Source organism: Bos mutus, chromosome 6, assembly GCF_027580195.1.
Source record: "Bos mutus isolate GX-2022 chromosome 6, NWIPB_WYAK_1.1, whole genome shotgun sequence".
Lineage (NCBI taxonomy): Eukaryota > Metazoa > Chordata > Mammalia > Artiodactyla > Bovidae > Bos > Bos mutus.
In genome coordinates, this window is record NC_091622.1 from 86,139,093 (window position 1) to 86,166,009 (window position 26,917).

The following is a 26,917-nucleotide window of genomic DNA, read 5'->3' on the forward strand; positions in this document are numbered from 1 at the left end:
CTTTGGTAGTTTATGATTGCTCTTAGAATATGATATTAATTTCTTTCTATGAAACTGTAATATCTGGCTCCTGCCTTCCCCACATCTCATTGCATACCTCCCTTTGCTCCTGTACCAACCCTCAACCCCCAAAAGCCTTTGAACTTGTTGTCTTCTCTGTTTTCCTCACAGTTTTCCACATAGCTGACTCTTAAAAGTCAGCTGTTACCTCAAGTCTTTTCTGACCAGCCAAAGTACTCTATCTTATTACTCTCTTGTTTACCATCATATTAATTTCTGTAATAGAAATTATTTCATACATTTGCTTACTCGTTTATTGCCTTTCTTCCCAACTAGAATTTAAGCTCCTTGAAGACAATTGCCTGGTCTGTCTTGCTCACCCATTTCTTTAGTATTTCATTGGATCTTGTACATAAAAGCCATTCCAAAAATACTTTTTTGAAAAATAAATGCAAGATTGTTTAAAACAAGGAGAAATCATAGTTTAAGCCTAATTTCTCATGAAAACATATCCATATTTTACTAAAGCCCATGACTGAACACAAAAGATGATTTTTAAATTAACAGCCACAGAAAAGTAAAAACTCACAAGTGCTTTCTGAGTTCAATCCAGTCTTTCAAGTGGGATCTTACTATATTTGAAGTTGTAGTTGTCATTAATTCAGCTTAAGCTTCATTTATTCATTCTTTATTTATTCATTCAGTTTTTAGTGAGAGCATCCTATATTCATGGGATTGTACTAGAGGAGAATGTAAAAATGTATAACATCCATCTCCTACTCTCACAGAACCTACAATTTTGTGGGGGAAACGAAGAACATACACTGAAAGCCTCATTACATTGAGACGTAAGTGGCACAACCTAAAAGCTATCCATACAGAAAAGAAAGAGTTCTTTTGTACTGAACTAATCAGAGAAGATAATAGGGATCAGGTAGCACTGTCATTTATTATTATTGTTTAGTTGATAAATTGTGTCTGACTCTTTGTGACCCCATGGAGTGCAGCCCCCTGGGTTCCTCTGTCCATGGGATTTTTGGGGCAAGAATACTGGAGTGGGTGGCCAGTTCCTCCTCCAGGAGATCTTCCTGACCCAGGGATCAAACCCTCATCTAGTGCATTGGCAGGCCGATTCTTTACTGCTGAGCCACCAGGGAAGCCCAGCACTTTAACTGGACATTTAAAAATAAAAAGGCTTTCAATAGTTGGAGATGGAAGTGGAGGAAAGAAAGTCATTCCTGGTAAAATAAATTGGTCCCAGCTAGTAAACAGGACCAAGAAAATGAAATGCATGTTTAGGAAATGGTGAGATGTCCCATACATCAAACTATGTATGGGGTCAGTAGCAAATACAGCTGGCTGAAACCTGGTCAAGCAAGGTCACTAAGCCAAATAATTTGGACTTTATTCAGTAGTTGATAAAGAGCTTTGAAAGTGTTGTTTAGGGAGGGCAGTTCAGTTCAGTCGCTCAGTCGTGTCCGACTCTTTGAGACCCCATGAATCACAGCACGCCAGGCCTCCCTGTCCATCACCAACTCCTGGAGTTTACCCAAACTCATGTCCATCGAGTCAGTGATGCCATCCAGCCATCTCATCCTCTGTCGTCCCCTTCTCCTCCTGCCCCCAATCCCTCCCAACATCAGGGAGGGATCAACAACTCATCATTCTGATGAGTCAACTCTTCGCATGAGGTGGCCAAAGTATTGGAATTTCAGCTTTAGCATCATTCCTTTCAAAGAACACCCAGGACTGATCTCCTTTAGGATAGACTGGTTGGATCTCCTTGCAGTCCAAGGGACTCTCAAGAGTCTTCTCCAACACCACAGTTCATAAGCATCAATTCTTCGGTGCTCAGCTTTCTTCACAGTCCAATTCTCACATCCATACATGACCACTGGAAAAACCATAGCCTTGACTAGACGAAACTTTGTTGGCAAAGTAATGTCTCTGCTTTTGAATATGCTATCTAGGTTGGTCATAACTTTCCTTTCAAGGAGTAAGCATCTTTTAATTTCATGGCTGCAATCACCATCTGCAGTGATTTTGGAGCCCCCCAAAATAAAATCTGACACTGTTTCCACCGATTCCCCATCTATTTCCCATAGGGAGGGCAGGAGCTTAATAAAACAGTGCTTTAGGAGATTAACCTAATTATGTGCAGTTTAGACTGAAAATAGGGGTGGGTGGGTTGTAAGGAGTCCAGACTTTCCCCACCAAAGATTATGTAATCTTAACTTTCTTCATGTATCTCCTAGGGAGGGATTGAGGAAGCATGGTAGAGTAGAAAATGTGGCAGTTTAGGCCTAGTTTCAGAACTCTGGCTCCACAACTTTGGCACTTGTTTCTGAGCTTCTGTTTCCTTAACGGGATAATTTTTATCCTGTCTCACAAGGATTAGGAAGTTTTTGACACATGGTAGCTATCATTAGTTATTGAACACAGCACTGAATTTGTTTAAAATATCTTAGCATTACACTGGACTGCTTCCATCTGCTTGATTGGTGGTCTATGATAAAGCAAGATGATGAAAGCAGTTTGTTAGGACAGCACCACTATACCTAGTATGTCATATTTTCTTCTGTATTCTCTGAAAAATCACCTCCATCTACTTGATTACCCTGCTCTTTATTCCAAATAGTAACTGCAGCATCAGCAGAAACTTTTGAAGAGTTGTTTCTCTAAATGGACTGTCTTTTACTCTTGCCAGGATAGACAAAGTGTTAAATAAGTACTCAATACTTATTGTATTTTAATTTAATCAAAGAAGCAGTAATGGAATTTGAGGGTCACTGGCTGGAGCAGCAAGAGCTGTCTAGCACGCTTTCTTCCATTTTGGCCCTCTTTAGGGTTTATTTTAATATCATCCTTGGACCAGGATGCCAGGGTACTGGTTCCAACACATCACTGCATCTATGAAGAAATGTGAGTACCAAGGAGTGACTTATTTATTTAGTGATTTATTTCCCCTGAATCAAAGTTATCACAGTACTCAAATGGAAAATTGAAAGGGAAGGGATTTATCTTTTAATTATTTGAAAATTACCTTCGTTCAGTTTCTGCCTTACCATTATAGATGCTAGCATAGACGTTTCTGAATGATTTGTGCTAAATACTAAATACTTTTGCTAAATACTAACCTTTACATTTAAGCAAGTAAATGCTGAAGGACATTTTTTTACCCATTTCTGTGTAATGCTGGATGAAAAGTTCATTTTTGGTAAACACAGATGAAAGTCTTAAAATTTCACTTGGAGATGAAGATTGCTATTACCAGTGTATATGCTCTTAGTCCCTCCGTCGTGTCTGACTCTTTGCAACCTCATGGACTGTAGCCTGCCAGGCTCCTCTGTCCATGGGATTTTTCAGACAAGAATACTGGAGTGGGTTGCCATTTCCATCTCCATGGGATCTTCCCGACCCAGGGATCGAACCCACATCTCCTGAATTGGCAGGCAGATTTTTTTACCACTGAGCCACCAAGGAAGCCCATGCCAGGGCCTATTTGGTATTTACTAAAATAACAATGACAATACCAAGAGAAATATTTTCTTCTACCACTTATTTCAATATGAAAAATTAAAAAGTTAAGGAGGGAATGGAACAACTACCATAGTGTTACGAGTTCATGGAAAGTTATCAATGGCCTTCAAACACATGTTGTTGTATGTCTATTTTATGCCCTATAGGAATGATTGTGGCTAGAAAGCACATACATGTGATTGAAGTTAAAAGAAAACAGCCCCCAAAAAATCTCATTTTAAATGTTGTGACTTAAAAGCAGCCACGGTAAAAAACAAACAAACAAACAAACAAAAAAACCCCCCAGAAAACCCCAAACTCTAGTGCTTGAACTTCCCCAAATTCTGGTTTTGGAGAACTGAGTTTTCAGAAAGTATACACAGGTGTTTATATCACTGTACATGTGCTCTGTCAGGTTCGATTGAAACTGGAGCAATAGATGTAATTTAAGTATCACATTGTATGGATTTCTCCAACAATTAGCCAAACCTCTGGATCAGATGTTTAAGTTCACAGAGCAAGACCAACCCCCAACTCCAAACTTCCACCAATTTTGAGGAAATCTGAAACAGAGGTGATGTGTAAGAAAATGTATGGAGTTCTGGTATTCACATTGCTTCTTTCCATAATAGGAGTGATAATTCTATGAGTGAGTAATAGGGTTATTATGAAGATTAGGTGAGTTCACTTAGTAATTAGAACAGTCCCTGGAACATGGTAATGACTATGTAGGTCTTGGCTATTAACAGTATTAGTGTTATTAGTGGGGCTATCAATATTTTCATTGCCAGGTAACAGAAACTGTCAATAGAGAGCATATTTCATATAAATTTTCATAAGGAGAAGGCAATTCTGGAACTGTGATGATATAAGTGTGTAACGACTATCAACTGGGTTTAGGAAGATGGAGCCAAATTCAGGCCCCATACTCCCTTTTTTCTAGCTGTATTTGTTAAGCTTGTGTTTAATGTCAAAACAGATCATCTTGATTTAAAGTTAGCCTTGATGACCACATCATTTAAAAAAAAATACACTATAATCAATCAACTTGAAACCTCAGACATTAATTATGTATGAAAAAGGAAAATATGCCAAAATATTAGCAGTCATCTCTGAAGGAGGGTATTTCTCATGCCATTCCATCTAATTTGTCTCTGTTGCACAACTTTTTTAAATAATAAAACTGTTACTATCATAACAGACAAAAAAGCAACAGATTTTCATTTTTGAAAAGCAAGCAGCTATAAGCAAAAGTACAGCAAGAAGCCCAATAAAATGTTATTTGAAAACTTTGTACAGTATTTTTATTTGCCTAGGTGCAAGAAAAGCAGCAATATTGTAAGATCTTCTCACTCCATGACACCAATTTGAATGAAGCCCAGGTGGGCAGTGAGCAAACCCCGTCAGCACTGAATAGCATCCAGTAACTGTGAAAGGGTTCAGACATTCCAGCACTGTCGCTGGCGTCACAGTAGCCACTATTTCATAGCTTGTAAAGAGATTAATCTTACTGTCTATCAGAAGGGTTTCTTGTGAATTATATTTTACAATAATATGTCATTATATATTACTTGTATGGAAAATAGCTATAGGCAGGAAAATGAAATTATTTATATATTTTATTCAAACTTAAGTTAAAAAATAAGTCATTGATCTACAATGGCTCAAAATTTAAAAACTTGCAAGGGTTATAGTGAAAAGTCTTTTTCCCCATGCCTACCCCACAATCACCTAGTTCTCTTTCCTGGAGGTAAATACTGCTTTTAGTTGCTTTTATATCCTGTCCTTCCAGAGATATTTTCAGTTCAGTTCAGTTCAGTTCAGTCACTCAGTTGTGTCCGACTCTTTGCAACCCCATGAATCGCAGCACGCCAGGCCTCCCTGTCCATCACCAACTCCCGGAGTTCACTGAGACTCACGTCCATCGAGTCAGTGATGCCATCCAGCCATCTCATCCTCTGTCGTCCCCTTCTCCTCCTGCCCTCAATCCCTCCCAGCATCAGAATCTTTTCCAATGAGTCAATTCTTCACATGAGGTGGCCAAAGTACTGGAGTTTCAGCTTTAGCATCATTCCTTCCAAAGAATACCCAGGGCTGATCTCTTTCAGAATGGACTGGTTGGATCTCCTTGCAGTCCAAGGGACTCTCAAGAGTTTTCTCCAACACCACAGTTCAAAAGCATCAATTCTTCGGCGCTCAGCCTTCTTCACAGTCCAACTCTCACATCCATACATGACCACAGGAAAAACCATAGCCTTGACTAGACAAACCTTTGTTGGCAAAGTAATGTCTCTGCTTTTGAATATGCTATCTAGGTTGGTCATAACTTTCCTTCCAAGGAGTAAGTGTCTTTTAATTTCATGGCTGCAGTCACCATCTGTGGTGATTTTGGTTTATGTACATGCAATAGATATGTAGATTTGATTCACAAGTTATAGATTAGGAAAAGTGATGTTTTAAGAAATTTGTGGAGCCTGAATCTGCCTTAATAGAAATGTATTCTGGTTGAGCAAGGCTCTCTTTTTTTAATGCTCTACAAAAATGGATGTGATTGATCATTCAATAAATAATTATTGAGTTCCTACTATGTGTAAGACTTTGTGTCAAATGCTGCTTGTCCTGTCAAGCTGCCTTTAAAATTTTAATACGTATTCATCTTGTCATTCAGATCTGTGTGCTCAAACATCACGAGGCAAAAGAGGCCGTCTCTGACACCCACTTGCAAATGATTCTCCCTAGCCTCTCACTGTGTTTTATTTCCTTTGGAGCGAGGGTGAGTCTATAACTTCTGACCAATATCTCTTGAGAATGAAGGAGAGTGCTATTGCCATGACACAGGAATATCAGGGTTACCCCTGGGATGGTTGGTCACCCTATTTGTACCATTTCCTGCTTCACAGCATTTTGCATTCCAAGGAAATGGAGATTATCTTGTTAATTTATTTGTTCACTTGTAAGCTCCACGAAACTGGAACTTTGCTTGCTTCAGGGACCCATCACCTCGAAGAGTCCTTGACACATAGTAGGTTTGTCATAAATATTTGTATGCTGAACAGATGACCTTCATGTTCTGTGTGGAAGTGAACCCCTTCTGGTCAGCAAGGGGAAATTGAAAAGTCATAAAGGGCAGATTTGCTCAGAATGTTTCCTCCCTCAGGATAAGGAGTTTTTAACACTCAAATTACTATCTTGCTGTGTTTCCTGTAAAGAGATCAGTCTGGCAGATGTGTACTGGAAGTATCAGCTGTTTGGTTATTTGCAAAAGGATGGGTGTATTGTAGTCTCAGGATAGGCCTGGTCTGGGGAGAGAATGGTCATGGACCAGTTTGACCCAGTGGTTGGTTAATCTGTAGAAAACCTGTCTTCACGCAGTGCAACAGCTATGTCCATGTGATTCAGTCCACAGGAGAAAAGGAAGAGCAACTTTAGAGCAAGCAGCTGCCATCTGGGCTTATTCATCCTCCAGGAGGTGAGAGGCCAGCAGGATACAGAGGAACAAGTACCTGTCTGTGTCTGGGACGTGGCTGGTGGGACACACACACACACACACACACACACACAAACACTGATTAGCAGAGTCCAAGGGCCCTGGGAGTTGGTTTTGGTAGAGAAGTCTGATGTAATTCTCTACTATCTTACTTAAAACCAGACTAATCTTTTTAATCATAGAGGGTGTAGTTTTCCGTGGCTTAGTAGCTCAATTTAATTTTCCCTTTTCCTTTTCAAACAGAGAGGCCTGTGTCCCGTTGTTAGGCTGATGTATACAGGAGAATTCCTGTAGGGGAAAGAGGCTGAAACTCTGGCTTAAGGTTATTAAACAGAGCATTCATAATAAGTGTATCAATGCTATTTCTGAAATATTTGCATGTTTCTCTATCACAAACATATTCAAATTTTATTAAAAGAAAATATTCTAGTATCCTGTTGAAATATTGTTTTTTTGAGTGATTATCTCAAGCTCCTTGATTTTATTACTGAGGGAACTGAAGTCTAGAAAGGCTGAATAACTTGTCTTCCTCGACATGAAGGGAGATGGGCTTCTGTTTTTAGATGTTAGAACCTTTCTTAATATTTGATGTTAGGTACGTGTTTTTAAAATTACAGTTGGATATGGTTGAGAGTTTAGCAGTTTAAGCTGTGAAGCAACTTATGACACGTTTAACCAAATAAAATTCTTTTCCCTAGCTCATGCCATGCTGACAGCTTACAAAAACAGTGTTTACCTTTCTTTACTCCTCATAAAAAGGGACTACAGTTATTTTTAAATTTGGAATCAAAGGAGGAAATATAGATTGTAAATTAAGGTTGGCTGAATTTATTCAGGAATTTGCCAGACTGAATATGTAATTTCTAGAGTGTGAGTGAAACGAAAATGAAGTTTCTAAGTGATCTCTTTGTCTTTCTCTCTTTGTCTATATCTTCAGTTTCATCCCTGGCTAGTCCCAGGATGGAGAGACAGGTGATTTTCTCTCTCCTTACTCTTATATCCTGAAATGGTTAATGAAACCGATTCCAGGTTGGCTACTTCAATGATCATTCGATGGCAGTATTATTTAATAACGAAATGACTATAAGTCAAAATACTAGCACAAAGAAAGATACCTATTCTATATGGCAAGATTTTTGTCAGACGTTTACTAATGAGCCATATATTTAAAAAGAAGCTGTAATGAAAAACATTACTGATCATTCTTTGAAGTTTGTAATCTATACTGTCTCCTTTTGTTTAGGGCCCCAAATAAGATGTGTATGAATGTTGCAATTTTGTGGAACTCAGGGATAAGCATTCATTGATATCTTTTATCCTTTTTTCTCTTGTAAAGTAGTATAATAAAAACCCTGAAATAATAGTTATATTTATGGGCTTTGCTATTTGTTGAACAAAATCCTTTATAGATAATATTCAGTGACGAGCCATCACTCTCTTTGATTTTATAATGAGGAAACTTAAATACAGAGGTCTTTAAGTGGAAAAAAAAAACAACAACACTGAGGTCTTTATAAAGAGGTGTGACTATACAAAGTTACACAAAGACTGAGAAAACTTTTGTGGCCATAATTCTACCTGCAGGTCAGATTTGTAGCCTAATTCTTTGAATAATCATCTTGGGGTCCATTAGTTGTATTATTTTTCTAGGTACAACCTTCTTGCTTTAGAATCGAAGAGAACCATGCTTCTTCAAGACCAGGAATGTCTGAACCACCTATTGAAAACCTTTCATCTTCATTCTTGCTGGAGACATCATGCCAACATGAGGTTTCATCACCTGCTGCCACTAGGTGGTGCCTGCCATTGACACAAAGGTTCTTCCTCTCATCTTTGTTTCCTTTAGGTGCCCATAAGGACCTTGGATGATATCAAAGAAACTTGATTGATAAGCTAAAATAGTGGGTTAGTATCCTAGAAGGTCATTTAGCAGAGAGAGTTATTTATTAAACAAATAAATCATTATCAGTAAAGATTACTTATATTGTTTTTCTAATTCCATTCATTTTTTCTGTTCATTTTTCTTGTCACCAAGCTGTGTGAACACCAGTATGAAATGAACAAATAAAGCTTTCTTTGGGCTCATGAGAATCAAGGGACATAGTGTGTTTTAGGATTGGTGAAAAAAGGTCTCAGAATTCATTGTCCTGTCTCTGAACTGGAGAAGGAAATGGCAACCCACTCCAGTACTCTTGCCTAGAAAATTCCATGGATGGAGGAGCCTGGTGGGTTACAGTCCATGGGGTCGCAAAGAGTGGGACAACTGAGCAACTTCACTTTCACTTTTTTCAGCTCTGAATAGCAATAGCAAAGGTGACCACACGCAGAGATAACGAGAAAAGTTAATCAATGACCTTTCAAAAGAAAAACACATGCATCTCAATTACTGGACAATAGTCAATAGGAAAGGAAATGGAACCTGCGCTTTTAATTGTGGGATAGCAAACATCAAGTAATGAGAATGATAACAGATTGCTGGCTTTTTGCCAAAGACAACTCTTTTTTTCTCATTAATATAAGGGGCACACAACCCCGCACCCCACAGTGCTCTAATTCTCTCTCTGCCTCCCACCCCACTCTCCAACTTTATACTCCTTTCAGGGTAAAATTTTGTCCATCTTGATAGAAAAATGCCTTTAAGGGTTACTTTTTTGGTTTGTGTAAAGGCCAGTTTGATGTATTTTGCAGCAGAATATTGGAAAACATAAGTTTCTTGGACTTTTCCTTTCCCAAACAGTCACCAACACTGACCATTCATGGCTGGTTCACGATGATAATGAGAAATTGCCAGCTATGTTGAAATACATAATCCACAGTGTGAAAAACTGCTGAACAGCAATGGCAAATTCTTAATACAAAAGTGGCTTCTCTTTTCCTGTGAGCTTACTTTGGGGTTGCTGATTCTTGCTAACTGTGTGCTCAGGGACTGAAAGTTAATTTTAACATTAGTCTAAAAACAAAGTATAGTTATATAGGCAAAATCTTTACATTTAAGTAAAAAAAAAACCAAAACTTGAATTTCCCACGTTATTGCAGTGGGTAATGTAAAATGTGTGAGCATTGAGGTAACAACAGCCAGACACATGACATTAATGCATTTCAATTTTAGACATTAGATACTTTCTGGTCATCCCAGTGTCTCCTGAGCACTAACCAAGGATTTTAAACACACTAGGTTTTTTTTTTTTTTTTTTTAAAGGTTCAAGTATATACCTGTTTTGCCAGCATTGGTGAGGTACAATAAATAATATGTCTATTCCAGTTTTAAATACTAGAAAGAAGACTTTTGTCTCCAAGTTATTTTCCTCCAGATTTTTTTCCCCACTAGGAGTCTTATTAATTATAGGTTAGGATTGAAGAAAGGGCTTCCCTTGTGGCTCAGCTGGTAAAGAATCCGCCTGCAATGCGGGAGACCTGGGTTCGATTCTTGGGTTGGGAAGAGCCCCTGGAGAAGAGACAGCTACCAACTCCAGTATTCTGGCCTGGAGAATTCCATGGACTGTATAGTCCATGGGGTCGCAAAGAGTCAGACACAACTGGGTGACTTTTACTTGCTATTGAAGAAAGAATTTGGAAACAAATCTTTGGCGGAGGTAGTGAGCATGTGACATTATTTCTGTAGGGTTTTATGTGTTCCGGTGGTTACCCTCAGAGATGCAGTTTGGTCAGTGACTTCCATATGTATATTAAATATATAATATATATTAATAGGAAATGCACATGGGCTTACATCATATACTGTGTGGCTCAAATCCATTAAGTGGCTACTCTCTAGCAGTATTCAGAACATTAGATGGTGTCAGTGCCGACAGTCTGTTCATATATTTATGGTCTACTTAACTGATCAAAATGGGGCTGGTCATTGATATATTATTAGTAGTATTATTTGCTTGGCAAAGAGGACTTAAACCTCTATTAGCCTTAGAAACAGAGTAAATACAATAATCCATTTATATCCTCAAGAAACTCCCTTGGATGACTAAAGATGTTTCCCAAACTGGTTGAGGAAGACAGAAGTCATCAGTGACAAGCGAAGGACAAGGCTGACAGCTGCGCTCTCCCCAGACATCGTGCTAGAGGTGAACAACTTCACACAGCGTGCTGGCAGCGCGCTCTCTACCTGTTTCCCTCCACTTTTATAAAAGTAGCTTCAAGAGTGATCTGTCCCAGTCATTTCAGTTCTGCAAGAGAGAGGAAGCTCTCCCCAGCGGGGAACTCTTGTAAATCGGACAAAAAGCTGGGACTTGCAGCCGGCTCAGGGCACGAGAGAGAGAGAGAGAGAGAGCGCGCGAGACAGACAGACAGACAGACAGAGTCAGAGGCAGAGCCAGAGAGAGAGAGAGAGAGAGAGGGAACCCAGGGAAGCGGAGGCGGCGGGTCAGGAGCCGGGTCTTCGGTCAGTTCCAGCCGGACGCGGCGCCCAGAGCCCGGGCCCCCGGGGGCGGTGCGGCCCGAGGCCCCTCCCCGCCGCCGCGATGCCCGGGCTGGTGACGCCGAGCGGCGGCCCGGAGCGGTGGGGGCCGGGCGGGCGGGCGCGAGCGAGGGCAGGGCCGGGGGGCCGGCCGAGGCCAGTGGCGGCTTTAAATATGGATCGCGGGCTCGCGCTCGTGGCACAGCCTCCGCCACCGCCGCCCTCCCGATCCACCCCCCTCCCCGGGCTCGCTCCCGAGGGGCGTCCGGGCCGGGCGCCGCTGCTGCAGTGGTAGTTACCGGCAGGAACCTCGGCGATCCCCATAAATATGCAGGAGCTGCAGAAGGCAAAGTAGAGTAGACGCCCCGCGCTCTCACACACTCACCCGCCAGGCACCACGCGGGCCGTGTAGACATCTGCCCCCGCGCTCGCTCTCTCCCCTCTTTCAGGGTCCAGTCCTGCCGGCTCCGGAGACCCTCCCGCCCCCGCGCCCTCGCCCTGTCCTCGCCTCCCTCCGCCCCGGAGCGCGCACCCACCCGGACTGCTAAGTTGTGACTACTTGGGCGGGGGTGGCTCGAGCCCCGCGCCTCGCGCCGACAACTTCCCGCGGTTCGGCCCCGCCGCGCCCCGGGCCCGCGCCTCCCGGGATCCCGCGGGCTCCCGGTTTCCAGCCCCGGCGGCGCGCCGGGCAGCGTTTCGGAGGCGGCGGCAGCGGCGGTGGCAGCGAAGGCGGCGGCGGCAGCGGTTGCTGCAGCCCCACACTCAACCGCCAAACTGGACGAGCGACGGAAGCCGGACCCCAGGAGGTGAGCACCCGGCCAGGGCCGGGGAAGGAGGGTCAGCTCGGGGCAGGTCCTGGAGGGGGCGCGGGCGGCCTGGGCGCGCGCGGGGAGTGAGAGAGAGAGGTCAGTTGCGGGCCGGGCATCTTCGGGGGCTGGGCGCCAGGCGGAGCGTGGAAGCAGATTCCGCAGAAAAGTACTTTTTTTCTTCTTAGCGTTTAGAGGGGGACGTTGGATGGTCCTGCTGCACCCGCATGGTCAAGCCCGCCCCCCTCCCCGACACCCCTCCGCGGCGCTCACCTGGCGTCCCTGCCCGGACTGTGGGGCCACTGTATCCCGGGGGCTGGGCTCCGGCGCAGGACACGTGTGTTCCTGCCTGGGTGAGCTTTGGTGGCCCCAGCGTGGCCGGGCACCTGCCGGAGAGGGAGACATCCCCAGACACACTAGCGGGGGAGGCCGGAGGATGGGGGCAGGGGACTTTCGGTGCCACCGGGACCGCGACCCCCACTTCACTATCAGCCGGGAGACCGATCATTCACATCTCTCCCTGGCACGCCGAAAGCGGGGGTGAGTCAGGCAGATTCTCTGCAAGTGGCACACACACACACGCTTCTTTGCTGTTGATTTGGAAAGGGGAGGTTAAACTGGAATTTCTCTTGGCCGGCGACAGTGGAGCTCTTCCTCAGGTACTGGGCACATGTGCGTCTTGGCAAGAGGAGGTGATTTCTTCTTTCTTAAGTGCATTTTACCCAGCCTTTGCCAGTCCGTTAATAAGAGTCGCCAAAGGAAGGTAGCAGTTGGGAACTACATCAGCAAACTGCAGCAAGCCCCGCAAGAAGGGAAGTTAATTAAAGAACAAAAGAATCGCAACAGCAAAAAAACCCGAACTTGATAGGAAAGATGGAGAAGGAAGCCATTCTACCTCTGTTCGACCATGGTAAACCATTTTTCAGAAGAGTTCCTTGTAAAACTTCCGTGTTTCCCCCCCACCCCTCACTCCTTCTCAAGGCCGTACCTTCACAACGTAATTGGCCCTCAGCAAGCTCTTTCCAGACTTGACAATGAAGAGCATTTAACAGTTTTGGTTTATGTTCCTCATTTCTTTTCCCATTTCACTTCAGTGCTGGAGAAAGTTGTGGCTAATGGGAAATCGTGAACACTGGGTTGTGCCAAACACACATTGTCTCAAATCCTGGAATGGTTCCTTTCCTGAGAGACACTGCCTTGTACCATATTTCCCCTTTTCCTTGTATCTGGGACTTGGAGTTTGAATATTACCTGAGTTAAATTTAAGCATACTTTGCCCATTAGGGCTTATTTTTTCATGTTGATTTGAATAGGTTGTTCACAGCAATGAGAACAGTATCCAGTAGCTTCTTATAGCCAACATAATGTCTTTTGAAAGGCTTCTGACTTAAGAACTCTCTTCCTTGTATCTATCACATTAGCATTTAAGTGATTTTCATGGTCATAATGGCACTTAGACTGAGGTTATTGGTATAGCTTCAGTCAAAGGAAAATGTCTGCTTCTTTTTTTATAGCTTTAACAACTGAGAAAAAAACTTTTACTTTCATTTTAAAGTTAAATGTAGTGATAGGATTCTGTTCTCTTGCTATTACATCTTGAAATTCAATAGTTTTTACTTTATCTCAGCGTCTCTGGTAAGATGACAAAAACCTGCCACATATATGCGTAGAGAGAGGAAAGTAGAACTCTTACGAACTCTTGAGGCAAAGCGCATTTATCAGGGTATGAGTGTGGGAGGGATAAGATGGGATAGTTTGATAGTTCTAGGCATGTCCACCTTAGACACCTTCAAGAAGGTGTTTTCAAAATGAGATTTGGAGTATCATTTAATGGTTCGGGGTCATTCTACAGAATGACCCTTAGTAACATATATAAGGCATGCCAGCCAATGAAATATCCATAATGTACTGTTTATAGTGGTGTATCTCTTTTAGTTCATTTTGTTAACATAAAAGGACTTTAAATGTATGAATATTCGTGTTATTATTTTCATCTTTTAAAGGATTAGAATACATTTTGGGTTTACACCCATGTGTGAAAGCACTACAGGGAATCATATTTACAGAAAAAATGTGATAGAAATGGGTAACCTTTGGGACAAATTCTAGCACACTCTGGTGGTAATTTCATTTTTCACTGAGCTCTGGCAAGTATAATTTTCAGGTTCTGATCCCTCGTTCTGATAACAAGATCGATGTCTGGCCATGGCTTACATCTTAAAGAAAACACAACACTTAAGGAAAGGAAATACACATTAGTTGGTGAATCACGTAGATAATCAGGTTTCTCCGCCTGCCTCTGAGGGCGCTGCAGTCCACGAGGACTAGTGTTGTTAGTCCTGTGAGAAGTCACTGCTACTTAAGTGTGCCAATACACATCATCTGCTTGTTTCCTGGAGCGTTTTTGGTGTTCGTTTTTAATGTGAATGAAAGCCGAGACTGGAGTTGATAGGTATGAAGACTGGGAGTGGAAAGAACAAACTCAGAAGAGAAAAATGTAGCAATGATGAAAGTTTTAAGGAGTTTTTCCTTTATATAGCTGAATGAAAAGAATCAGGGTACATGATTTGATGGGACAGAGGAAGCTGTGAGCGGAACACATATCTGGATTCTCACTGTGGCTGCAGTTTCTGAGGTCAACCTGTGAATTATGAAATTAGTGTGTTGCGGAGGGCCATTGAGCAAAACACATAGTTTAGGAACATCCTAAACTTACATAAAGTTCGTAAGACTTTACAAAACTAGATCTTGCTACTTTCGGGGATTTTTTGCAAAATGTAGGAATTTGAAAGAAGGGAAAGAATAATGTTTCGTTCATACAAGATCAGGGCTAAGTTGTATTTCACGTACATGTTTGCCTTTCTCCCAATAGCTAAGAGTTTGATTTATGTCACAAGTAGAAAATATGCTGCTGTCCTTCTAACACTAATGTGATATTTTATATCCCCTGTAGTGCACACTGTTGGTTATTTTTCCAGCAGTGAAGATGGATTTTTCTAACCTACCATTTTACTCAGGCCTTTTGTCCGATGTACATTACGCACAACACACAGGCACATGCACAGGTGCACGAGTACTCCTCATTTGTAGAGGTGGCTGATTATTTTATCTGAAAGCTGTATTTATGACTGTCATAATGATTTTGTGGCAATGACTTTTATTGCATTTCTCTAGTCTCTGCAGTGGAATGGCATTTCCAACAGGGCATCAAAAGGACAGCCAGCTATGAAATATGATGGATTTATGTACCTGCTGTGACAAAGAAGAGAAAAAACTTTTTCTTCCAATCTTCTTCATGAGGTTCATAATTTCACCCTCGATGATATGGTCTTATTTGCCTTTGGATTAAGTTACATGTTCGAAAAGATGGAGATAGACCTCATCATGGTGAAACCCTGTACACCTATAGTTGTTTCTAGAAGCCAAAGCATCATCTTTTTCTGCAAATTAAGTAGATGTAAGGGATTATCATGCTTGTTTAAAAGATGAGGAAGCCAAGGCACAGGGAACTTTGTATGCTTTTCTTAAACTAAGTGGAAAATTATTGGTTGAGGTGGGAATGAATATTTCATCTTTGAACTACTGATACCTGTTTCTGAAATGACTGTCCTCGAATGAGTGTTGTTTTAGTTACAGTTTTTAAGATACTAAAGCAGATAAACATTGATCTGATGTAAGGTGAGAGTTTCTGCTCCTTGTTTATCATTCTGTGTAGTGGATGCACACACCCAGCTCTTCTTTATTTCAGGACCTGCAGTGCCTGTGCAGAGAAGGCAATGGCACCCCACTCCAGTACTCCTGCCTGGAAAATCCCATGGACTGAGGAGCCTGGTGGGCTGAAGTCCATGGGGTCGCTGAGGGTCGGACATGACTGAGCGACTTCACTTTCACTTTTCACTTTCATGCATTGGAGAAGGAAATGGCAAGCCACTCCAGTGTTCTTGCCTGGAGAATCCCAGGGATGAGGGAGCCTGGTGGGCTGCCGTCTATGGGGTCGCACAGAGTCGGACACGACTGAAGTGACTTAGCAGCCGCAACAGCAGCAGCAGTGCCCGTGGGTGACTTTTTTCAGTTTGTGTGCCCCAGTTCTAGCTACAGTCTTGAGAGCTAACTTTTATTTTTCATGGAGAATGAGTACAGAAAGAAGTTACATAAATTAAGATGTAAAAGGATTTTACAAGTAGTATTTCAGGTTTTTTTTTTTTTTTTTTTAACATTGTGGATTACTGTGTAGAAAGAGACTTTGTCTGTTGCACTTGAGTTTCTGTTTTGGAAACCTTGAAGTTTTAAATAAAAGTTGCAGTATACTTTTTGGGAGGATTTAAAAAATCAAAGTTAGTAAAAATACAAAATGAGAAAGGAATATATTCTTTGAAACTGATAGGATGTTCTATGAATGACATAGTTAGCAAAGCTGTTCATAATGTCTTGGATAAGAAGTTAGCAGTTCTTTTTTATAAACGTATTCACTAGTGATATTCTCTTATACTTACTTTGGAAGTAAGTAAACTCCTGGGATCTGGAATTTTATGTTGGTTGATTCTAGCTTTAGCCTAGAGACCTAGTATTCATGGGTAGAGCCCAGTGAAAAAATGAAAGTGTTAGTATTAGTAGCTCAATCATGTCTGACTCTTTGCGACCCCATGGGCTGTAGGCCGCCAGGCTCCTTTGTCCATGGAATTCTCCAGGCCAGAATACTGGTGGTTTGCCATTCCCTTCTGCAGGCGATCTTCCTGACCCAGGGATCAAACTGGGGTTTCCTGGGTTATTGTTGTTGTTCTGTCGCTCAATTGTGTCTGGCTGTTTGTGACCCCATGGGCGGAAGCACTCCAGGTTTCCGTGTCCTTCACCTTCTCCTGGAGCTTGCTCAAACTCATGTGCATTGAGTCAGTGATGTCATCCAACCATCTTGTCCTCTGTCATCCCCTTCTCCTCCTGCTGGGTTACAGACTGATTCTTTACTAGACATTTGAGCCACCAGGAAAGCCCTAGAGCCCAGGAACATCTCCATCTTTTGGTAACTCCTGTATCTGGCATATTCGTCAGCAAAACAGCCTCTAAGCAGGCAAAACAGAGGTTAAAAAGAAAGACCTACATTAAAGAGGATTCACTTTACTCATAGGAGATCCCTCATATGAGTGGCTGTTCACATGCAGTGTGACTGATTATAACATATCTAGTCCTGTGGTAAATAGTAAACTACAGATTGGAAGATAGAAATGGCCTGGTACTGGCAGCTGCATGGATAACATTCAAAAGTCCCCGAGAACAGCTTGGTAGTCAAGGAAGAGATCGATTAAGAGCTAAGAGACGTGAGAATGAAAAGAAGCTTGGTGGTTGAGGACTCTTTCCACCGTCCTGATAACATCACTTCATACATTTCCTTTCCCCTCTTCCGTTTCTCCTTTCTTTCTTTCTTTTCTCCTACTCTTCTTCCTGTCTGTCTAAGTTTTTATGGAAATATAACGTGTATAGAAAAGTATGTTGTTGTTTAGTTGTTAAGTAGTGTCCAACTCTTTGCAACCTGCCAGGCTCCTCTGTCTGTGAGATTCTCCAGGCAAGAATACTGGAGTGGGTTGCCATTCCTTTCTCCAGGGGATCTTCCCGACCTGGAGATTAAACCTGCGTCTATTGCATTGACAAGCGGATTCTTTACAACTGAGCTACCAGGGAAAAGTATGGTATAGAAAAGTATGTGTGTCGTTAAATGATAAGTAAACAGTTCAGTGATTTACCTAAGTGAATAGAGCCCTGGGCATCAGCACCAAAGGCCAAGACATAGGCCACTGTCAGCAGCCAGAAGCCCCACTCTCCTCCCACCAAGGGTAGCTTCCCTCCTGAAGTCCCTTCTGGGGCTGCAGGTTACTTTTACCTGTTATTGAACTTTCTACCAGAATACATGTTCTGTATCCTTTTTGCCTCACTTCTTTTGCTCAGTGTTATATGTGTGAGGTTCATTCTTGTTTTGTGTTTTGCAACAGTTTGTTTTTTCTCATTGTACTGTCGTGTTTCATTTTATGAGAAGGCCACATTTATTTATCCATTTCACTCTTGATGGATATTTGAGGTTTTTTTCCCCCAGTTTTTGGTTATTATGAAAAGCAGTGCTCTGAGCATTCTTACATATGTCTTTTAGTATGGGTAGGAATTTGGGATGTGTGTTATGAGTTGAATTGTTGAGCCAGTCTTAGTAGATAGTGATAGCAGCATTTAATGAGAGTTTTGGCGGCCGCGTATCCTTAAAAACAGCTACTGTTATCTCTCTTTTTAATTTTAGCCATTCTAGTGGATATGTCGGAGAAGGCAATGGCACCCCACTCCAGTACTCTTGCCTGGAAAATCCCATGGACAGAGGAGCCTGGTAGGCTGCAGTCCATGGGGTCGCTAAGAGTCGGACAAGACTGAGCGACTTCACTTTCACTTTTCACTTTCCTGCATTGGAGAAGGAAATGGCAACCCACTCTAGTGTTCTTGCCTGGAGAATCCCAGGGACGGTGGAGCCTGGTGGGCTGCCGTCTATGGGGTCACACAGAGTCAGACACGACTGATTCGACTTAGCAGCAGCAGCAGCAGTGGATATGTAGTGGTATCACATTGTGGTTTTAATTTGCATTTCCTGGAGTACCTTTTGTATTTTTTAATATGTTTATTGGCTTTGTTTTTCTTCTGTGAAGTTCTAGTTCAAGGTTTTGGCTTAGGGGTTTCTGTCCAGTATATTATCCCAAGTAAGGAACATTTTAGGACTTGTGGAGTAAACCTACCTTATTTGTCTAGAAAGCTCAGCTAACCAGGCAGACTCATTTCACCAGTGTTTTTATATAATAACTAAAATAAATGGGTGAAGAGATTAGAGCAGTTTTTTTAAGTGAAAATGAGTTTATTCAGAGAGATATACGTTCCATAGGGAGCATGTGGCCATCTCAGAAGATGAGAGGGGCTCCAGAGCCCAGGAGGTATGGGGTTGTTGGTTTTTATGGACTGGGTAATTTTATAGGCTAACAAGTGGGAGGCGATTCCATCTATTTTGGGGAATGGGCGGGGATTTCCAGGAATTGGGCCACAGCCCACATTTTGGCCCTTTATGGACTGTCATGGCACCTGTGAGTGTGCCCTTTAGCATGTGCTGATGTATTAGATGAGCGGATACTCAGCATGTCTGCAGAGAAGTAGAATCTTGCAACATCTTGGGCCTAGTTGCTTCTAAACAGTTTTTGTAGTATCTTGTTTGAATAGAAATATTTGAACTTGTACACACCCTAGTCTGGATCTGTAAAACTTTTTCCTTAAAAGCTTTAACACAGTTCAGAACCGTACAGAATATATCCTCTGTGGTTCCCATGAGAGTAGAGCATCTTGTAATGTGGTTCTGCCCAGCGACTGATGGAAATGTACGTTTGGAAGGTATGAGTTGGAGACCCAGCTCTATTACTTATAAGTTACTTGATTTAGAGAATTTAGAAAATCATCTAGATCTCTTATTTTTTCATTGTTATTAAAATGGCTGTAAAACCGAATTCATTAGAGCTATTATGGAAGACAATTGAGGTGTTATTTTTAAAGCTTTCTTCAAAACTGTAAATGGCCAAACATATTTTAGTTATTTCATTATTGTTGTTGTGTTCTAAACATACCTTACTCTTGAATTGTGCCAACAAGTGAGAACAGTTCCTGACACAGTAATAAATGCTTGTTTGCTGAATGAATGAACTACACACTTAAGCAGTCTTTTTGAACTGTTAACTCTGCATGCTTCACACTGTTTTTACATTTTTTTTCTCTAGGACTTTTACTTTTTATGCTAAAGCTGAGCAGGGAACAGGGTTTATTAAACATCAGCTTGAAAAATTGAGTCTAATAGCCAGCAGCTTGAGATCACCTGTTTCACTATATAGCTCATATCAAGTTTATGCCCCCAAGTAACACACACAGGACCGGGAGAACCCTCGAAAATGATTAAAGTGCTCTTCACCCTATGGGTGAGCCCTCAGAGCTTACGCACTGAATATTTTTTGCTTCTATAATTAGAATGCTGGCCAACAATTTTCAGATTTAAAATCTTGTAGTGGGTTTTTTACAGTGCTGATACCCTGGTAACCATGTTTCGTGAAAAACTGAATATTTAAAGATGAACAATCTGATAACTGGAGCTTGTAGAGAGCCCTTTCAGCTTAGCATGGATAAGATCATTCTCAGATACGTTGATTATAATGTCAGAAGCAAACTTGCAGCATATACTTTATAAACTCGTGTAAAGCAGTGATTCCTAATCCTTTGAAAGGTCTGACTCTCAACTTTTGGTGTGACTTTCTGACCCTCTTTATTTCTTCACCTGAAAAGGAGTTTAATGCCTATATTTATATTTAAATGAAATATAATGAGAATTTGCATGATCTTTATTTTGGAGAATTACATGATAAACAATAGAAGGTATCCCTTTGCAAAACCAGACTTGCAGCAGAAGGAACTTGGAATTTGATGTGTAAATCTAGTTAGATTTTCTTACCCAAAGGCTGAATTTTCTTTTTTCTCATATTTGAGTCTTTTCCTTTTTTTTTGAGAGCTGGTGGTGGTAGTGTTGGCTGGTTGGCTTTTGTCATTTAAGTAAAACTGTTTTGCAGTTCTCAGAGTACTGAGTGTATAATACATATTGCTTCAGAATAACATAAGTTAGTCTATATTTTATGAGGACGTTTACATTTTAGGTAGCATCCCTCATATGCGCTTGACCCGAATGTGGCTGCTTTAGGGTGATTTACTGGAAAAATGGAATCATCTGGAATAACAAGACAGCTTTTGTTTTCTTGTTACAGACATAATGCTATGGAAAATTGAAATAAATACAAGGGGTAATTATGGTCTGCCTTGTTAAACTACTATTTTACAAATAGTGAATTTCAGAAAGCCTCATCTTCTGTTCTGGGTGATTTCATTCCTGTAAGAAGTTAAAGTGGGTCTTTTAAAAACAAAAAGCACCCAAGCATGTCTGGTTATTGCTGTGTTAAATGCTAGATGCAAGGCTCCTCTCTTTTGTGTCTACTCAGCACTTGTGACTTTTGAAAGACATTGACGCTGTGGATTTAGGGAAGAGCAACTATTTAAAGAGTAGGATCATGACAATGATAATATCTAAACTGATGTCGCATGAGAGTGAAGTGAGAGTAGCTCTTCCATTTCTCCTGCTCTTCAGCGTGGAAATCTGTTGTCTCTAATGGCCTGATGGAGAGATTCTTTTTTTTTTTTCCAATTCTTTTGACATGTACACAGTGCTATATTTGTTTGTTTATTATGTATTTAAAAAATTTATTTTTGGCCGTGCTGGGTCTTTTTGCTGCATGTGAGCTTTCTCTAGTTGCAGAGAGCGGGAGCTACTCTCTAGGTGCCGTGCTTGTGTTTCTCATTGTGGTGGCTTCTCTTGCTACGGAGCGCAGGCTCTAGGTTCATGCGCTTCAGTAGTGGCAACTTGCAGGCTCTAGGGCGCAGGGGGCTTCTGTAGTTGAAGCATCAGTCATTAGTGGTGGCTTGCAGGCTCTAGAGTGTGCAGGCTTAAGTAAGGGTGGCGCACGGGCTCAGTAGTTGTGGTGCTGGGACTTAGTTGCTCTGCAGCATGTGAAATCTTCTAGGATCAGGGATCGAACCCATGTTCCCTGCATTGGCAGGTGGGTTCTTATCCACTATGCCACCAGGGAAGTCCCTGGAGGTTCTTAATGTCTTTAACACAAGGCAGGCTTTGGTACTTTCTACCCCAGACTGACCATGAATGAAGTTCTGAAAGTGTTATTTGTGAAACTTGTTAGTTCAGCTGAGGACGGAGTGAGATCTTCAGCCGGGCAGTTTGATTGGACCTTGTATGGATGGCTGCCCTCCTAGAACCTTCCCCTCGAGTGTTGCATGTCGACTGCAGCTGCATCGAGGCCTCACACCTCGAGCTGCTGCAGAAATGCCTTCATTCCTTTGACCTCTAGAGACGTGTCCTTAGGAATGTGAGATGAGCACTCCTGATGTTAGCAGAGAGTAGGGCTTTGTGGCAGGAGATGGCTAGTGTACTGATTACAATCGCTTTTAGAAAATTGCTGAGTGTTAACAGGTTGAGAAGAAACACACAGTTCACACATTTGCAGTTTTACAAGTTGAACTGCTTTGCCAGGGAAAAGAGAGAAGGCGGATAGGAAGCGTCTCAAAAGATTTAGATAAATGAGATCAGATAATTTCCCTTGAAAAGTACATTAAGATATGAAACTAAAACATCCGTCTAGAAACATCAGAAGAAAATATTATTCAAGTACTCACACTTTTTATTGCCAAAATGTTCAGCAGTGAATTGTACACTAATTGATCCCTTTATTGCCTACTGTTCTGCACTGCCTTTGGTTTCATATGTGTTCCTGTTGTCTTCGTACACTTTCTGTCTCCTCACTGTGAGAACTGTGTCAGAGTAGCTTTCGTGGTCCTCACAGTGGATAGCATATTTTGTAGTGAAAATACTTACTTAGTGGAATGATAATTAGTCACTTAAAAAATCTGGACAGACCAGTCAGAGATGCCCAATCATTACACTCAAATTTAATCTGAAGTCTATTTCTTCTAGAGAAATTCCTCCACTGTAGTATCAATAGCTTTGATCATTGCTATTTGGTCTTTCAAATATTTCTTGTGAAATATGTTTTCATGAAGTTTGGAATCCAGTAACTTTGGGGATGAAACTTTTGTTATTAGAGTTTGTGATGTTTTATATTTTATAGTTCCTTGGAAAAATGATCTAACCTTTTTATTTAGATAGGACTCTATTTTATGTAGTCTTTGAATTGGATGCAGTTTTATGCATTAATTTCTTGAAAGTAAAAATGAATTGTTAGCACTTAAAAAAACCTTTTTGTTTTGAAATAATTGTAGGCTCACAGGAAATTAGAAAAATATAGTCCAGTTTTTACTTAGCTTTCACCCAGCTTACCCCAATGAGCACTGCTTTTAAGATTTCTAAAGAGGCATTTACCTAAAAAAAAGTTTATAAGTAATTGTAATTTTTATGCCTTCTCTGAAGAATATGTATAGAAGGTATTGTTAAAAAAAAAAAAACACGTTGAAATGAAGTACACCTAGTACTTTGGGGTCAGTTCAGTCGCTGAGTCGTGTCCGACTCTTTGCAACCCCACGGACTGCAGCACGCCAGGCTTCCCTGTCCATCATCAACTCCTGGAGCCTGCTCAAAGTCATGTCCTTCAAGTCGGTGATGCCATCCAACCATCTCATCCTCTGTTGTCCCCTTTTCCTCCTGCCTTCAGTCTTTCCCAGCATCAGAGTCTTTTCCAGTGAGTCAGTTCTTCACATCAGGTGGCCGAAGTATTAGAGTTTCAGCTTCAGCATCCGTCCTTCCAATGAATATTCAGGACTGATTTCCTTTAGGATGGACTGGTTGGATCTCCTTGCAGTCCAAGGGACTCTCAAGAGTCTTCTCCAACACCACAGTTCAAACGCATAAGTTCTTTGTTGCCCAGATACTTTCTGAGTATCATTTGACAAACCTGAATGGGTGCCTCCTGTGGTAGGTGACGGGGGAGTCATTCATTAACTTAGGTATCCACGTCTGTGAATTTGGTGTTTGCCTCACTCAAATCATTCTTTTATACTGTATTGAACCAGGAGTTTTAAATCCAGATGTTGTTCTCATAAAATCTTTGGAAGATGTAACAGAAATAAAAGTGAGGGAAAGTAAAACTTCTTTATAGTACAGCTCTTAGGGCATTGTGATAATACTGGGCTTTATATAAAGATAAGAGAATATCATTACTGTATATATCTGTGTATTATTTGATGTATATTATTTGCCTTATAGTATGTGTGCCTTATAATAGAAGCTAATGCACAACATATTGAGACATTAGAGAACATGTGTTTATTTTTATTGTTTGTTTATTCGGCTGTGTTGGGTCTTAGTTGCGCTGTGTGGGATCTTTTGTTGTGACTCATAGGCTCTTTAGTTGAGGCACTTGAATTCAGTTGCTCTGTGCCATGTAGGAACTTAATTCCCCCACCAGGGATCGATCCTGTGTCCCTTGCATGGCAAGGCAGATTCTTTATCACTAGATCACTGGTGAAGCCCCAGATGTTTTACTTATTATGTGTAAATGATATTTCCAGTGAAATCTCAAGAATTTCACTATTCTTTGGTGTATTGATAAATATTGCATTTGAGCACATATTTGAGTTCAGTTATTACCTCCTAGGACTTCCCTGGTAGCTCAGATGGTAAAGAATCTGCCTCCAATGCTGGAGCCTTAGATTTGATCCCTGGGTCAGGAAGATCCCCTGGAGAAGGGAATGGCTATCCACTCTGGTATTCTTGCCTGGAGAACTCCATGGACAGAGAAGCCTCATGGGCTACGGTTCATGGGATCACAAAGAGTTGGACGTGACTGAGTAACTAACACACACACACACATCACCTCCTAATAGGGATCTTTTCATGCTGAATGTCTGTGTTCATCCATGTGTCTGAACCTTGTGAATTTTTCCTACATGGCTCCCTCAAAGGTTTGTTCTTGCACCTCAAGACAGACATACCTGGGAAAGGTCTAGAGAAATACACTGCGTATCATGAGAGTAGGGGGGTGTCTTTAAATCGATATGAGTGCTGTAGTCTTGAACAGTGAAGTCTGAAAGGAGACCTCACCTTCATCTGAGTCCAAGTCTAAGGAAAGTCGTGAATTCTCTGCCGCAAATCCAAGGACAGCAGTGCTAGGGAGACCACACAACTGAGAGACATAGGTTTAACATAAAAGAAGAGTTTAAATTTATGTAGTAGGTATTTCTGTGAGCAACATTTTACCCCAGGAGGAGAAACTGGCTTCTTGAGAGGCCCAGAATAAATCTTTAGGTAGATGCAGTATTTGTACAATTTAAAAGAAAGGATGGCTATGTTTGATCTATAGGTCTCTTTGGACAGTCTTCTGTCTGGACTCGGCTCCGTCAGGACCCTTTGTGTGAGTCTCCTTCCACTTTGTAGAACGGTCTCTTGCTCTTTGATGTCTGTGTCAGATGTCACTGAAGGGTGGTCTGGGGGATCGTGAGTCTGGCCTCACATGACATTTCCGATAAAGTTTACCTGCTTCATCCAGTCTTATCTTAGCTCTTGACCTTGACCGGAAGGTACTAGTGTAAATGCATTGTTTTACTTGAAGCTATAAAATGATCGCATCCTTTAACACTCCTTGTAAAATTTCTCTAAATCAAGTCCACACCTTGCTGGCTGAGAAAATCAAATTGGGTGTTTCTGAGTAATTAAAACCAACACTTTTGGTTCAGGGTTCGTTTGGGATAATTCCATTACTCTAAAAGAGTTTGCTTTCCTAACTAAGTGAAATTTATTTTGTAGATTTAAAAATAAGTGAGTTGGATACCCTAGATGTCGTATTATATCCACAGATTAAATAGCTTGGGAAGTCCAGTGCCATGTATTCCTGTTTGACCCACAGCTCTTAGCTTCTGTGATGGAAGGACTCTAGTATAAGGATTTGAATAATACTATGTCCTTTATATAGAAACCGAAGTGGCGGAAAAAACCAGGCTCGAGTAGGCCCAGGCTTTAAGCAAGTGGCTGCTTGAATAAGGAGCTGGTGGTATAACTTCTCAGTCTTACTTAGACAGTGAAGGGTTCAGTTCTAAGGTGGGCATCAAGGGATATGGGATCTAACAGAGCCCTGACGACTTAGGGAGCAGTGATGGTAGGGTGTGAATGCCTGAAGGTACCATGGATCCCAGTCTGTGGAATCAAGGGAGGGGAAGTCATGTTTTGGGAAGCCCATCTCTGGGAAATAAAGCTCTGTCTGCTTAAACTGCAGGAGTGATCTATTTATCTACCGTCATTACAGTATGAAGTATTCACTTTCATTGAATTTTCTGATAACTGAAGCTTACCTAAGTAAGCATCCAGTTAAAATTGTCTTAAAATATGTTTCTGATGTATATCATTCTAAAATGAATTGCACACACTTATCTCCTTTCTTAGCAATCTATTGAAAATAATTTCCCCTTTTGTTCATTTCTCATGGTCTTTATACAGTTCAGCAGTGCTCTTTGGGCTGGAGTTGTGTGGAGCTATTGCTCCACATATGTGTTCTCATATTGCTGTGCTTTATTTTTTTAAATTTAAATTTATTTATTTTAATTAGAGGCTAATTACTTTACAATATTTAGACGTTCTTTTGCTTATCTTTTATGTTGTAAAGAGGATGTCTGAGCTATGTCTGAACAAGGATTAAGGGTTTTGCTCTTTGCTTTCATGGTGGGCAGTGACCCTCAAAGTGTGTGTTCTCGTGAATTGAGCATGTTTGAGCATGTTGAACAGTTTTTGTTGTTTTGGTTTGGTTTCTTTGGCAGTGCCACATAGCATGTGGAATCTTAGTTCCCCACCTGGAGATTGAACCCACACCCCATGCATTAGAAGTGCAGCGTTCTGAACACTGGACCACAAGCAAAGACCAGAGAGGGCCATGATGGGGACTGTGCCCTAACAACGAGGCCTTAGCTGTATTGAGAGAGAGACTGTAAGACAGAGTGGAAGGACCCATTTCCATGAGGGAGTCTGAGAAGCATGGGCCAGGGAGGGCTGCTTCAACCAGGTAGCAGAGTAGGGCTCTGGGGTGATGGAGCCTGAGGTGGTGGCTGTGTCTTCCTCATAGGTTTCGAGGATTAGGAGAC

The 26,917-nt window shown here is 41.5% G+C and overlaps 1 protein-coding gene across 1 annotated transcript in view; it reads left to right on the forward strand.

Moving 5' to 3' along the window:
* The first annotated feature begins 11,655 nt into the window (after positions 1-11,655).
* SLC4A4 (solute carrier family 4 member 4) overlaps positions 11,656-26,917 on the forward strand; it is a 362,219-nt gene continuing 346,957 nt past the window's right edge. Inside the window, exon 1 of the mRNA XM_070372496.1 lies at positions 11,656-12,223. The gene's annotated coding sequence lies outside the window, so the exon portion shown is untranslated. The remainder of the gene's footprint in view (positions 12,224-26,917) is intronic.